Below are 12,419 nucleotides of genomic sequence, written 5' to 3' on the forward strand. Positions count from 1 at the left end.
CATGTCTAAAAAAGACTGACGCCGATTTGTGTTAGATTCTTTCGACATTCTTTTGTATTTTGTCATTGGCATTTTTGAACCTAAATATTGAAGGGAATTAAAAAAGCTTTCCCACTGATCGGGTGCTTGTTTGACTGACTGTGTGTGCGTGCGTGCGTGTGTGTATAAAGCTTGCCCACTACTAGTCTTGTACCTACTATGGGATGAGAGCGGCGGACTTGCCCCACCCTGTAGGCGGACTTACCCCGACTTGGGGCAAGTTCGCCTACGTTAGGGTAGGTCTACTTAAAGCAGTATGTACAACAAATGTTCATGCGCACATAAAAACTGTCTGCACATTGATATCAGCTACACATTTGTCTTGATGTAAAATAAAACATCAGTCTTCTAGTTCATCAAACTCGCCAGTTATGCTACTAAAAGCACAAAAGTAGGTGGACTAGCCCCGGTCTCCCCTACACTTACATGAGCCAAAAACCACAGGCACTCGTCACGAGGTGGGCGGGGCTTATGTCTTGGATGTCACTTGTGATGGACGGTCGTCTTTTTTTCATCAAGAAGAACAAGTCATCAACTGAAGATCAGAAAAGAATGGGGGCACTGTTTATTCCCTGAACGTCTGCAACAAACTTTAAGCTTGTATGGTCTTTAGTTTTGACTTAGTATGTTGATTTTTGCTACATGTACCACCCTTTCCCTGGCTGGTTAGGACCGGTCGCGTCGATTTGTCTTGAGGCACGGTTAGTACCGCGTCACAATATTTTTTTTAATGTGTAGGACCTGGACGCTTTGCTGAAGGGATTGTAGGTAATGTAATGCTGTTTACATGTGGCATTTTTGGCAGAGTTTGTTGACAACTACTTGGATACAAGTGAAGAGAATGTAATGTCATATCTTTTCACGATGAATCCACCGTTGTACCTTCAGGTGGCACTCTGATGACATCTACGCCGGTGAGATTAAGAGAAAAGCGTCCAACGTGTGGGGGGAAATGTTTGCTCAATTTCGTATACTGCTTTGTCGCGAGAAATGGTGATCAAGTAATCTGGGATGACGGAAGTTTAATTAACGCCATATTGAAGTTCATGGGTTGAATAAAGAAACATTTCGTAAAAGTATGTCTGACACGAAAGAGTGCGTTGATACATGGACTGAAGATTACATGATGCTTATGCAGGAACTTGCCTATATAACATGGGGCACTTGAGACAGAACAACAAACACAACCTAGGGGACATAATTCCTTCCTTATTTCCGTTTCAGTTTGAAAGAGTATGGTATTCTGTTAGTGTTCAAGATTAAAGAAATATAACCACTGAAAGTAGCGTTAATGATAAATTGACAAACAAAGACGGTCAACTGGTTGGTGTTGGATGTTACACTAGTCACAGTGAGGGTAGCCACGGAATAATGACTTCTACAGATATCTTTCAAACCTGTTTTTATAATGGACTAAGAGATTTCATTAAGCATAAGTGTCAAACTTGTACGTACATTTATTTTGATGCTCAATGACAATCATTTCAAGTCTTCACTGCGTCTTGTGAAACATCTGACAGTACGCAGAACATACACATTCAAGTAGAAATCACACAAAGACAAAAGTATTGTGTTAACAACACGTTTTCTTTAAGGAGGGACAGGGTAGGCAAGCACTTTTTTTTTATTTTGGAAACAGCTTGCTGCTTGTTTGATTTTTGCAAGCAGAATAACCTAATTAAGGGAAACCATTTTAAATTTTGAGTGAAAAGCAATTTTTGGGGGTTTTATTCACCAAAATGTGAGAAAAACGTTATAAAATGTGCTTTTTTTAAAATGTTGCAGTTTGTGAACCAGTGCATGTTTTGATCCAATTTTTATTCTTTGCAGCAATATGTGTGTGTTTAATAATTCTGTGTATCGAAAAGCATTTCTAAGCAATATATTATTTTAATTTAGCATTTTCAGTTACTGGTTCAGTTCTGATAAGAAAAATACATGAAATCCTAACTGTCAGACTCATAAAAACCCAACCAATGCACTGAACTCTTATTCCATACACAGAACTGATGCTGTACAACTCATAAACAACATATACAAAAACTGAACAAATCCATCAAGCCTTTCAAAAGTTGCAACATTTTAATTGTAGCGTTTTGTCTGAAAATTACATTCAGAGAAAACAGCATTTTAAAGATTTGAACCAGTACATAAAAAAACCAGTAGCACAGTGCACCCTGAATTCATATGTTTTTATCAGAATGACCACTTTACTATGTAGGGAAAAGGATTTGACAATCAAATTATCAGGATTTTTTTTATATACATCATATGAAAACAACCATCTTTGTTTGTACCAATATGAAAACATGAATCAGAACCAAACTGTCAGACTCATAAAAACCCAACCAATGCACTTAACTCTTATTCCATACACAAAACTGACGCTTTACAAATCATAAACAACATAAACAAAAATGAAACAAATCCATCAAGCCATTCAAAAGTTGCAACATTTTAATTACAGATGTTTGTCTGAAAATTACATTCAGAGAAAACAGCATTTGAAAGATTCCAACCAGTACCTCAAACTAGTAGCACAGTGCAGCCTGAATTGATATGTTTTTATAAGAATAACCACTTTACTATGATGGGGAAATGATTTGACAATCAAATTATCCAGACTTTTTAAAAAAAAATCATTTGAAAACTCATCTATGTTAGTGCAGATATGAATCAAAACGAAACTGTCGGACTCATAAAAACACAAGGAATCCACTGTATTCTTATTCCATGCACAGAAATGGTGCTTCACAAATCATAAACAACATATACAAAATTGGAACAAATCCATCTTGCCATTCAAAAGTTACAACATTTTAATTACAGTAAAACCTGAGTCTAGCGGACCCTTGTTGTAACGGCCACCTGCTACATACGGACAGTTTATCATGGCACGAACACGATTTCAACAATAACTAACCTTTAACGGGCGGACACCTGCCACTTACGGACGCGGACACGATTTTTCGGACCGTAGGAAGTGTAAACACTGTCACAAACGGACACAACGTACATAAAAACGCAACTTCGAAAACTCGACTGTTATGCAGACAGTGCTCGGCAGCCGTAGCCGTAGCACAAATGGTTGTTGATTGGTTGTCCTGTCCCTTTTCTGACCAATCAGTGGCTTGTTTAGATGGAGACCCACTTTCGCTCACTCACTTTCGCTTTTCCGCATTGTGGATACAGTCACAATCAAAAGCAACAGTAGACTACTGTGTTTGAAAATGGAATCTCCAGCAGGAAAAAGAAAAGCGTTGACTTTAGAGCAGCGTGTCGCTGCCTTGAAAAAACTAGATAGCGGCCAATCATGCCAAGATGTGACGAAGAAGATGGGATGTGGTAAAACACAGATCGCGAGGATCAAATCGGAAAAAGAAGACGTGATGATCTCTCTCTCTTTGTAAGCAATCGTTCGAAGGAAACAATAGTTAAAACAGCTAAATTTTTGTTCCATGCATTTATGCTGAGACTAGAAAAACTGAATGAAACAAGAGCTGACCCAATTTGGTCGAGACACACTGCGGAATTTCCCGTTGAATGACTGATGAAGAGTCAGCTATTTTTAGCTTTGTGACGTCCGACTTGCGTAAGTTTGATGCACAGTGTGTGTAGGGAACGGGTTAGGTGGGGGGGGGGGGGGGGGGGGGGTGGGGGGATGTTGTTGTTGTTGTTGTTGTTTGCTACATGTATCATTTGTTTACTCACATTTTCAGTGAGTCTCATGTTCAATCCAATAAATACATACTACAGGACTGACAAAAAGTGTCTTGTTCATTTTACGTGCTCTTTGTAAAATATTGCCCCGGCCCCTCCACCTGTGAAGAAGGGACACCTGTCTAATAGGGACACTATTACCATTCCCCAAGGGTGTCCGTTAGAGACAGGTTTTACTGTACCACATTTTGTCTCAAATTACATGTAGAGAAAACAGCATGTAAAAGAGTCTCACTAGTACCCCGGTAAACTAGTACCACAGTAGAGCTTGAATTAATGGGGTGTTTTTTTTAACCAGAATAACACTTTAACTATGAAGGGGAAATGATTTGATAATCAAATTATCAGATTTTTTTGATTTAAAAAAAAATCATATGAAATCATTAAAAAAGTCAATTATCTGTGTTTGTGCTGATATGAAAATATTGATCAGAACCAAACTGTCAGACTCATAAAAACCCAACGGATGCACTGATTTCTTATTCCATTGCATAGAAATGATGCTTCACAAATCATCAACAACATTACATAATTATATATACACAAATGGAACAAAGCTATCAAGCCATTCAAAAGTTGCAACATTTTAATTACAGTATTTCTGTGCTCAATCCTAACACTGCAGCAAATTTCTGTAAAGCTGAATGTCCCTTTCCATGTACCAACATGGTCATACGCGGATTATTTAAAATGCAACTTTACCACCCGAAGCGTTGCAAACACCGGGAGAAGAGTAAACAACTGCAGACTTGAATGGACACTCATATGCACTCCAGATGCAGGGCCTGTGCAAATCCTTGGGCTGATGCATCACCTTCTTTCATAATCAGACTGCTATCAGACAAGCATTCAGTACAGGATATAGACCTTTCAGCAATAGATTGAGCTGATCAATGTTGACAAAAGCCCAACACATGTCAGCGGAGTGACGTTGCACAGTACCAGTATCCATATCTGCTTGTGATGGGTCAGAAGATGGCAAAGTATCTGTATCTTCTTATGGTTGGTCAGAAGATGGCAAAGCTGATGTTTCTGCTGTGGAAGAGGGTAGTTCCGGTTTAGCAAACTTTTCCATCAGGTCAATCTTTCTCCTCGCTGCCACCACAGGACTGGCTCTCCCCTTGCTCCAACCTAATAAATACACAAACACTGATTTAATATTTGATACAACTGTCCATGGTTTTTGTTTGTAATAAGCTGCAAAATTTAAGACTCAATATAAACGTCAACAAGTGCTTGTACTTTATTTTGCAAATGACCATGTTACATGGGGTGTACCTCAACTTTTTGGCTAGGCCGGTAAATCAGAAATCCCAATCAGCCCCCAACCACTGAACCAGACGGGTTTTCTTACAACCACCTCAGCGGCTCGTACCCACATATGTCGGTTGACGAACACACACACACACACACACAAAAGACATTCATTAATTGGCCCCTATCACAAAATTTACATGTCAAGTATACTATGGGATTTGAGTAACCACACAATCACATACACACAGGAACTAATACTGAAACTAGCTGAATTATTTTCTTTCTTTCTTTCTTTCTTTTCATATTTTTCTTTTAAAATTAATTTATTTCATCACACTTGCTATGTATTTGCTTGTTTCTTGTCTGTTGTCTGTTTTGTGTGTGTGTGTGTGTGTGTGTGTGTGTTCTGTGTGTGTGTATACATTTTCAGATTTCCTAAACCTAGCACTGTTTGCAGGTGATCTTTATGCTTTTGATTCATGAGTTGCATCCCCAGTCCTTTAGTTTAACTCTTTTTTTTTTCTTTGATGAAGTAAATTGGATCTATTTTTTTATTCCTTAGTTAATGGAAAAGATTTGACAACAATATTGCTGTCAATGATAGGTTGGTCAGCCATGCTGGTGTAAACCAATCCTTTAGAATTAGAGAACGCTCTCTAGTAGGGTACTTATTTTCCTACGGTCAATGACCAGAAACTGTGTCAGTCGTACATCGCTCAGATGCTGCTTCTCAGTTTGACCACAGACAAAGAATAATGATGACATGTTACACCATAGTAAGCTCTCAAGGACTGGCCAGCGAAGAACAATAAAATAGGGGTTGTGAAGACGATATCACAGAGATGATCGAGAGAGGGAGGGGGGGGGGGGTGCGGCGGCAGCATGGTCAGTAAATTGGATCAAGAAACACGCAAAATACTTCAGACACAAACTGTTTATCATTTACCTGCAAACCCTAACACATTCTTACAACAACAACAACAACATAACAATGTGCAATAAATCACGTTGTCAAACAAACAAGATCGAAAAGAGAAAGAAGCAAAACCCACCTCGTCGAGTCAAGAATCTTAGAATGTCGTCTGCTTCAATACGATAATGTTGGTTCATTTCGGAGTGTTGTTACTTCCTTCTACTGTTCGCTGCTGCTGGTTCATCTTTCTCTGATATTTCTTGCCACTATGCCGAACATTTCCAATGTTAGGGTTGTTCTCCGCAGCTCAAAACTTTGAAAAATGCTGCTGAATCGGTGAAAACGTCATGGATTTGTTGACACCGGGGGACTGATAAGTTGTCTACTGCGCTTGCGCCAAATGCCTTTGACCTACATATATTTGCATATATTAATTCCGGGGTTTCGGTTGGAACGGATTCTCTCTCTTTGTGCCTATGTCAACGGAAATTCCCCAACGGTGATGACGTCATCTTGAAGAACGGAAATTTCCACACAGTTTGAACAGCGAAGGGTCATGTCATGTGCGCACATTTACCAGCACGGAGTATCCAAAGTTGACCATTTTTTCGATTTTTTTGATAAAACACAGACAAAAACAACAAAACATCGGTTTGAAAATGGTTTTATTTACATGAATACATGTCTAAAATGACAAAAGCAGATTATTGAATGCATTCCAGGATGTTCAAAGGTGTGAAAAATGCAACAACCCCAAAAAGGTGTATGAGACCAAAAATAACTCATTTTGCCTACCCGGTCTGCCCTTAATAAACAACAAACACACACCAGTATTCTCATTGCTAACAGTATCATGATTTCTTATTGAATTGGATTATCGTCCAAACCAAACCGCATAATTATTGTTTGGAAATAAAAATGCTATTAATAATGTTCACTTCACCTACTCAAAGAAAAATTAGATACAAAAGAAATACGCATAACATCACATATGTAAAAGGAGAGAGAGAGAGAGAGAGAGAGAGAGAGAGAGAGAGAGAGAGAGAGAGAGAGAGAGAGAGAGAGAGAGAGAGAGAGAGAGAGAGAGAGAGAGAGAGAGAGAGAGAGAGAGAGAATATTTTGAAAATGACCAATCCTAAACTCTTATCGTTATTATACATGGTGGGATGACGACCCGATCATGAACTGGTGAAGAGAGAGAGAGCACATGCACGTCCACGACTTGTACCCTCAATTTGCATGTCCTCGCTGAGGAGATTCAAACAACCGTCAGGCCTATAGTCGCCATGTCTCATCGAGTTGCCAATTGACAAATACTACAGTTCTCGCTCTCTCTCCCTCTCTCTGTAAATGACTGCTCTGCACAATAGCGATCATGCTTTTGCTGTCCTGAGAAAGGACGAGACAGACACTGAGACCGAAATGGAAAGAGAACCAGCAGACACACAGATAAACAACCATGCAAAAACTCTTTCTCCCTCGTTCGTCAATACACTGATACACATGCACGCGAGCACGCAAACACACACACTTTTAAACACAGAAACGAAAACGCACTCACAAACACGCACAAAGAATGAAAGATTCTTGGCAAGCCTAGTGACCGAGACTTTTCCATATGAAACTTAGCACTGGACAATGACGCCACAAACATCATATGACGCAGTGAATTACAGTGACCTAATGCATTGACGACAAAGTAAGAGTCTTTAGCAAAGTTTGGCCACTCTAGACTGGCAGGATTCTCGTTGGCTCAAAGGACATCTAGTGCAGTCCGCTGTTTTTAACGTCTCCATTTAAGTTTGGTTCTCCAAAAGTACCCCATGACACGACTCGAGTTGCAAAGAATATACTCTGAAATACCCGTCTCAGTCGGTGCAAACGTTTCGGATACTATCGTAAAAACACACACACACACACACACACACACACACACACACACACACACACACACACACACACACACACCCACACACACACACACATACACACACACGCATGCACGCAAGCACGTACGCACACACATGCACACACACACACACACACACGCACGCACGCACGCACACACACACACACACACACACACACACACACACACACACACACACACACACACACACACACACACACACACACACAGAAACCAGCTGTATAAGTTGATAATAATAAGTGTTTTGGTCGTTCTTTGTTTTGTTTTGTTTTTGGGGGTGTTTTTGTTGGTCCTACACAATTTACGTGTTATGTATATAGTTGTATGATTCGGCAATTTAATTGAAAAACAAAACTAAGCGCACAGAAAGCTCAATGTTCACATGTCATTTAAACAGACAAACAATACAAATATATAAGCTGCATTATCGCATTTTTACTGATCACATGACAAAAACAGCTTTTGTCATTGGTCAACTAGGAACAGTATATCAATTGACATTGCATACATGTCAACCCCTATCAATGTTTTCCTGTATTACATTACCAAAAAACTGTATCATCAGGCCAAAAAACTGTACATAGCGCGCGGCACCGCGGTATTACCGCGTAAGGCAGAATTTGAAAGTTGTGTTTATGGTAGTGAGGTGCATGGTATAAAGATCAATCAATTTCATCATAAAATGCCAATCAATACTGATTTCAGTGCTTCTGTTCTGATAATGAACTAAAATCAGTATTGATTTGAATTGTATGAAAAAGTGATGTGTATTGAATATGCTTTCTTATTATCATTTCATGATTTATCTATAAACTATAATGAACACAGGCAAAATCCATTCTTCACATTCCTGATTTTATGTCCAGTCCCGGATTTTCCCGAATAGTGCAAAAGTTTCCTGATTAAACATTTTTCGAGTATAGTTAATAATGACTGGAGTGTATTTTCAAGCGCCTGTACTCGGCGTAGTTTCACTTCTGAAATCTCGTTTAGCGCGAGACTTCGTCACACAAACGCTGTGATCAAAATCGAAACTAAACGAGAATAGGCGAGATTTGTGGCTAGCGCATGCGCTTCAGTCGAATGTGGATGAGAAGCAGAAGAAGAAGCAGCAGCAGACGACCACAAAATGAAGAAAACAACGGTCCAGCGCCCGAAAGTTCTTGTAAAATTTGAAAAGAGTTACAAACAAGAGTATGACTTCATCTCCGAATCGACAAGACGCGGCATACATTTCGCGTTTTGCACCAAGTGCCGCGAAGATATCAGCATCGGACATGGACTCGGAGGCCGGGGGGATATTGAAGCTCATTCAAGAACAGCAAAACATGAACGGAACCGTGATCGGAAACCGATCTCACGCTTTCGTCCAATCGGAATATTTCTCCCCCCTTTTTTTTTTACAAATTTCATTTTTGAAATTTCCCGTATCAATGAAGTTTTTCCGTATCAATCCCCGTGATACGCCGTATCACTCGAAAATCACGAAAAATCCGTATCCGATACGGGAAATCCGTATCAGTTGGCAACTCTGACATTGCGCAGGAAGTTCCTAGTGAATTTGACATCGCGCAGGAAGTAGCTTTCCAATTCTAATTTTGAAGAATAAAATCTCACCTGAAGGAAACAAATGTCTCCCTTTCTTTTAAATCACAAATTCATAAAAGAAAAGTAATTGAATCAGAAAGATTAAGCTGTGCAATGAATAAAATCAAACTTTTCCCACCCAGCTTTAACAGAGAAGTAGTAGAAAATAATGTTATACAATCTTACCGACTGAGGTAGTTGGAACAGCCATAAACAAAACTGACCTTGAAAGTACCAGTAGTGGCAGTACTTAGAAAACTGTGATATCTCTTGCAGTGTTTCAGCGCACATCACTCACAAAAAGGCAGGAAATGAGCAGCCGATTTAAACAGTTCGCACCTGCATGAACCATTGTCCCCCTTTTTTCAACCGAACAACTGTCAGCATCTTTCACACAGTCACAGCGCCGTCGGAGGAAGCCATTTTGGATGCGTCGTAAGCGAGACTGAGCTTTGACAACATTATTATGCATTCCGCCGATACCGACAAATACCTGGAAGCTTTCTTGGGCACAGACAATGAGCCAGAGGACTTCGCTGATACTGCCTGGCGCACTTCAGTTCCTGCCATCGTTCAGAATTGCCAAATCGAACAGTCAAAAAGAGTACGACTGAGGAAGTAACTGGGACATTCTTCGCTGTTCCTTCAAACTGGCAACTCCACTGAATTTGTTAGCCTTTGTTGGTGATCTGTTTCGACCGTATATTTGTGTTCTGTTTTCATTATAAATGCCTTATTTTGTCTGAGAAAAAGAACCAGTTACTGAAAAAATAAAAGTAAGAGCAGCAAAGTTACCAAAGCAGGAAAAGACAATCCAACATTTCCAACATTAAATACAAGGCAGTAGCCTCCCTTGCGTTTGTCTGACTTCTTAGGTAGGTCATAGATATCCCTTGACAGGATCGCCAACTCCGCGCGTGCGCCAGCGATGTCTCTGTTTCGAACTCCCGTCTGCGGCTGCGAGAGGTTTTGACAGTATCTTTACTTCCGGTGCAGTCTTTCAACACATGGAGAAGAAGGAGAATTTCGAAGGGGAGGTGGAGTTTGTGGCTGAGGTAAGTGAAAAGCAAACAAAGCAATACAAAAAGATCATTGCTGATGATTGAAATGAGTCATGTGAATCAACAATAAAGATTGATTGTGGACGGCACATCATTATTTTTGTTTTTAACACTTGAAACGCAAGAGCATCTGACCCACTGGAAAAACCGAAGCTGTGCACGCAAGCTGATCAGCAGATCGTTTTTCTGCAGAATTCTCGCTCACATCGGCCACTATTTTAGCTCAGCGAACCGACAAATTTGCAACAGAACAATTTCTGAATGTTAAAAATTCGGCTGTAGATTTATAGATCCCTTTCTATTCCATGGTTGTTGTTTTTTCAGGGGGAAAGTACTGACATCTCAATCGCTGAAAAGATGACAGCATCACCACAAAAGAAACTGCAAGAATTGCCAAAAGTAAGTAAAAATATTACAGAATCTATGTAAAAGACTATATGAAAATTTAGAACTGGAACAACAGATATTCAAGTAATAACCGATAAGTGATATGTAACTGAACCATTGATTGATTTGAATGTACATCATGCATGGAAGTTAAAAATGGTGCAGGAACTGAAGTCAGATCAACACATCAAAAAGATCAGTGCAATATATTTGTTTTCTCTCCCCTCCAGCATAATTCTGTTTTGATATAATTATGCTTGATGTCTTCTGTTGTTTTTAAACTGATTCATTGTCACTTCTAAATTGCATGCTTTATTGCAGAACGCTTGTGCATCCATCAAGAATGACAACTGCCTTTCACCGGAGCTCAGAGAGCTTGTCGACCAATTCAGTAATTGAAAAGTAAGTTTTTGAGTAAGGCGGTATAACAAAAAATCAGCTTGCAAAGTCCCAGTACCTGAATCCTACAGTGAAGAGAGTGAAACCACCCCTGACATGACAAGCATGCTGAACAAGGGCAAACTGACCTTTGTATTGCAGATGTGTCTGTCCATGCAACACAAAGAAGAAATCTTAAACAGAATGAGGCAAAGCGTTGATGATAATAACCAAAGGGAAGTAATTGCTCTTTGTTCATATGACATGACTGTGTAATAGAGTAAGCGAGAGTTGTACAAAAAAACCTTTTCTCCTGGCACCTGAGAGAATAACAAGCATTGAAATATACAAGCGACTTTCATCTTCTCGTGCAAGGAGAAAAGGTTCCGTACAACTCTCGCTTAATCTATTAGTTTACACATGTCGTATGCATAAAGAGCGATTACTTCCCTTTGGTGATTTGATGTCCATGGAACAGATTTTCTGGGAAACCTGTGCATCAACACACAGGCAAAAGCAGAACAGTGGAACAGTTATGCTGTTCCGGTGTGTTTTTATGACACTTTGTATTCATTTGATCTTTCACAAGCTGTTCAAGAAGACACTTTGCAAAATGTTCATCTGGGTTTTTTTAAAAATAAGACTCCACCACAAACTGAAGACAATGATGGACAAAATGAAATGTACATGGAAATAAGAGTTTGACGAAAAAGCTGAAAACATACAATGTTGGACGAAATGTACATGGAAAGAAAAGAGTTTGACGAAAAAGCTGAAAACATACAATGTTGAGAACAATCAGGAAGGATCTCTGTAGTGTGTTGTGTATGATCTTTCTTCATGCAGTACAAACTATCCTATCTGATCAAGTGCATGTACATTGAATTTGAACTTCTTGATTGTTGACTTAGGTGTCGATTTTTGGTGTTAAAATCTGCTGTCGTTAAAATGTAGTTCTCTTCCTATTCAGTTCAGTATTGTATCACATGGCTTTGTTCAGTGCCTGTTCTGTATTTTCATGCATGAGTCCATGTAAATTTAAGTCTGCAACATGAAAAATTGAAACATATTCATTTTGCTGTGGTTCAAACCTAATTTCTTTTTGTATTTGTTCAAGATATAATTTTGACAGCGAGATATTTTGCAA

General features: G+C 39.4%; 1 long non-coding RNA gene across 1 annotated transcript; it reads left to right on the forward strand.

Annotated features, from left to right (window-relative positions):
- Positions 1–9,860: 9,860 nt before the first annotated feature.
- LOC138972398 (uncharacterized) lies at positions 9,861–11,299 on the forward strand. Its single transcript, XR_011457597.1, has 3 exons — positions 9,861–10,501; positions 10,832–10,906; positions 11,216–11,299. It is a non-coding gene; the product is annotated as an uncharacterized lncRNA (long non-coding RNA).
- The last annotated feature ends 1,120 nt before the right edge of the window (positions 11,300–12,419 follow it).

This window comes from Littorina saxatilis, linkage group LG8 (assembly GCF_037325665.1).
Source record: "Littorina saxatilis isolate snail1 linkage group LG8, US_GU_Lsax_2.0, whole genome shotgun sequence".
Lineage (NCBI taxonomy): Eukaryota > Metazoa > Mollusca > Gastropoda > Littorinimorpha > Littorinidae > Littorina > Littorina saxatilis.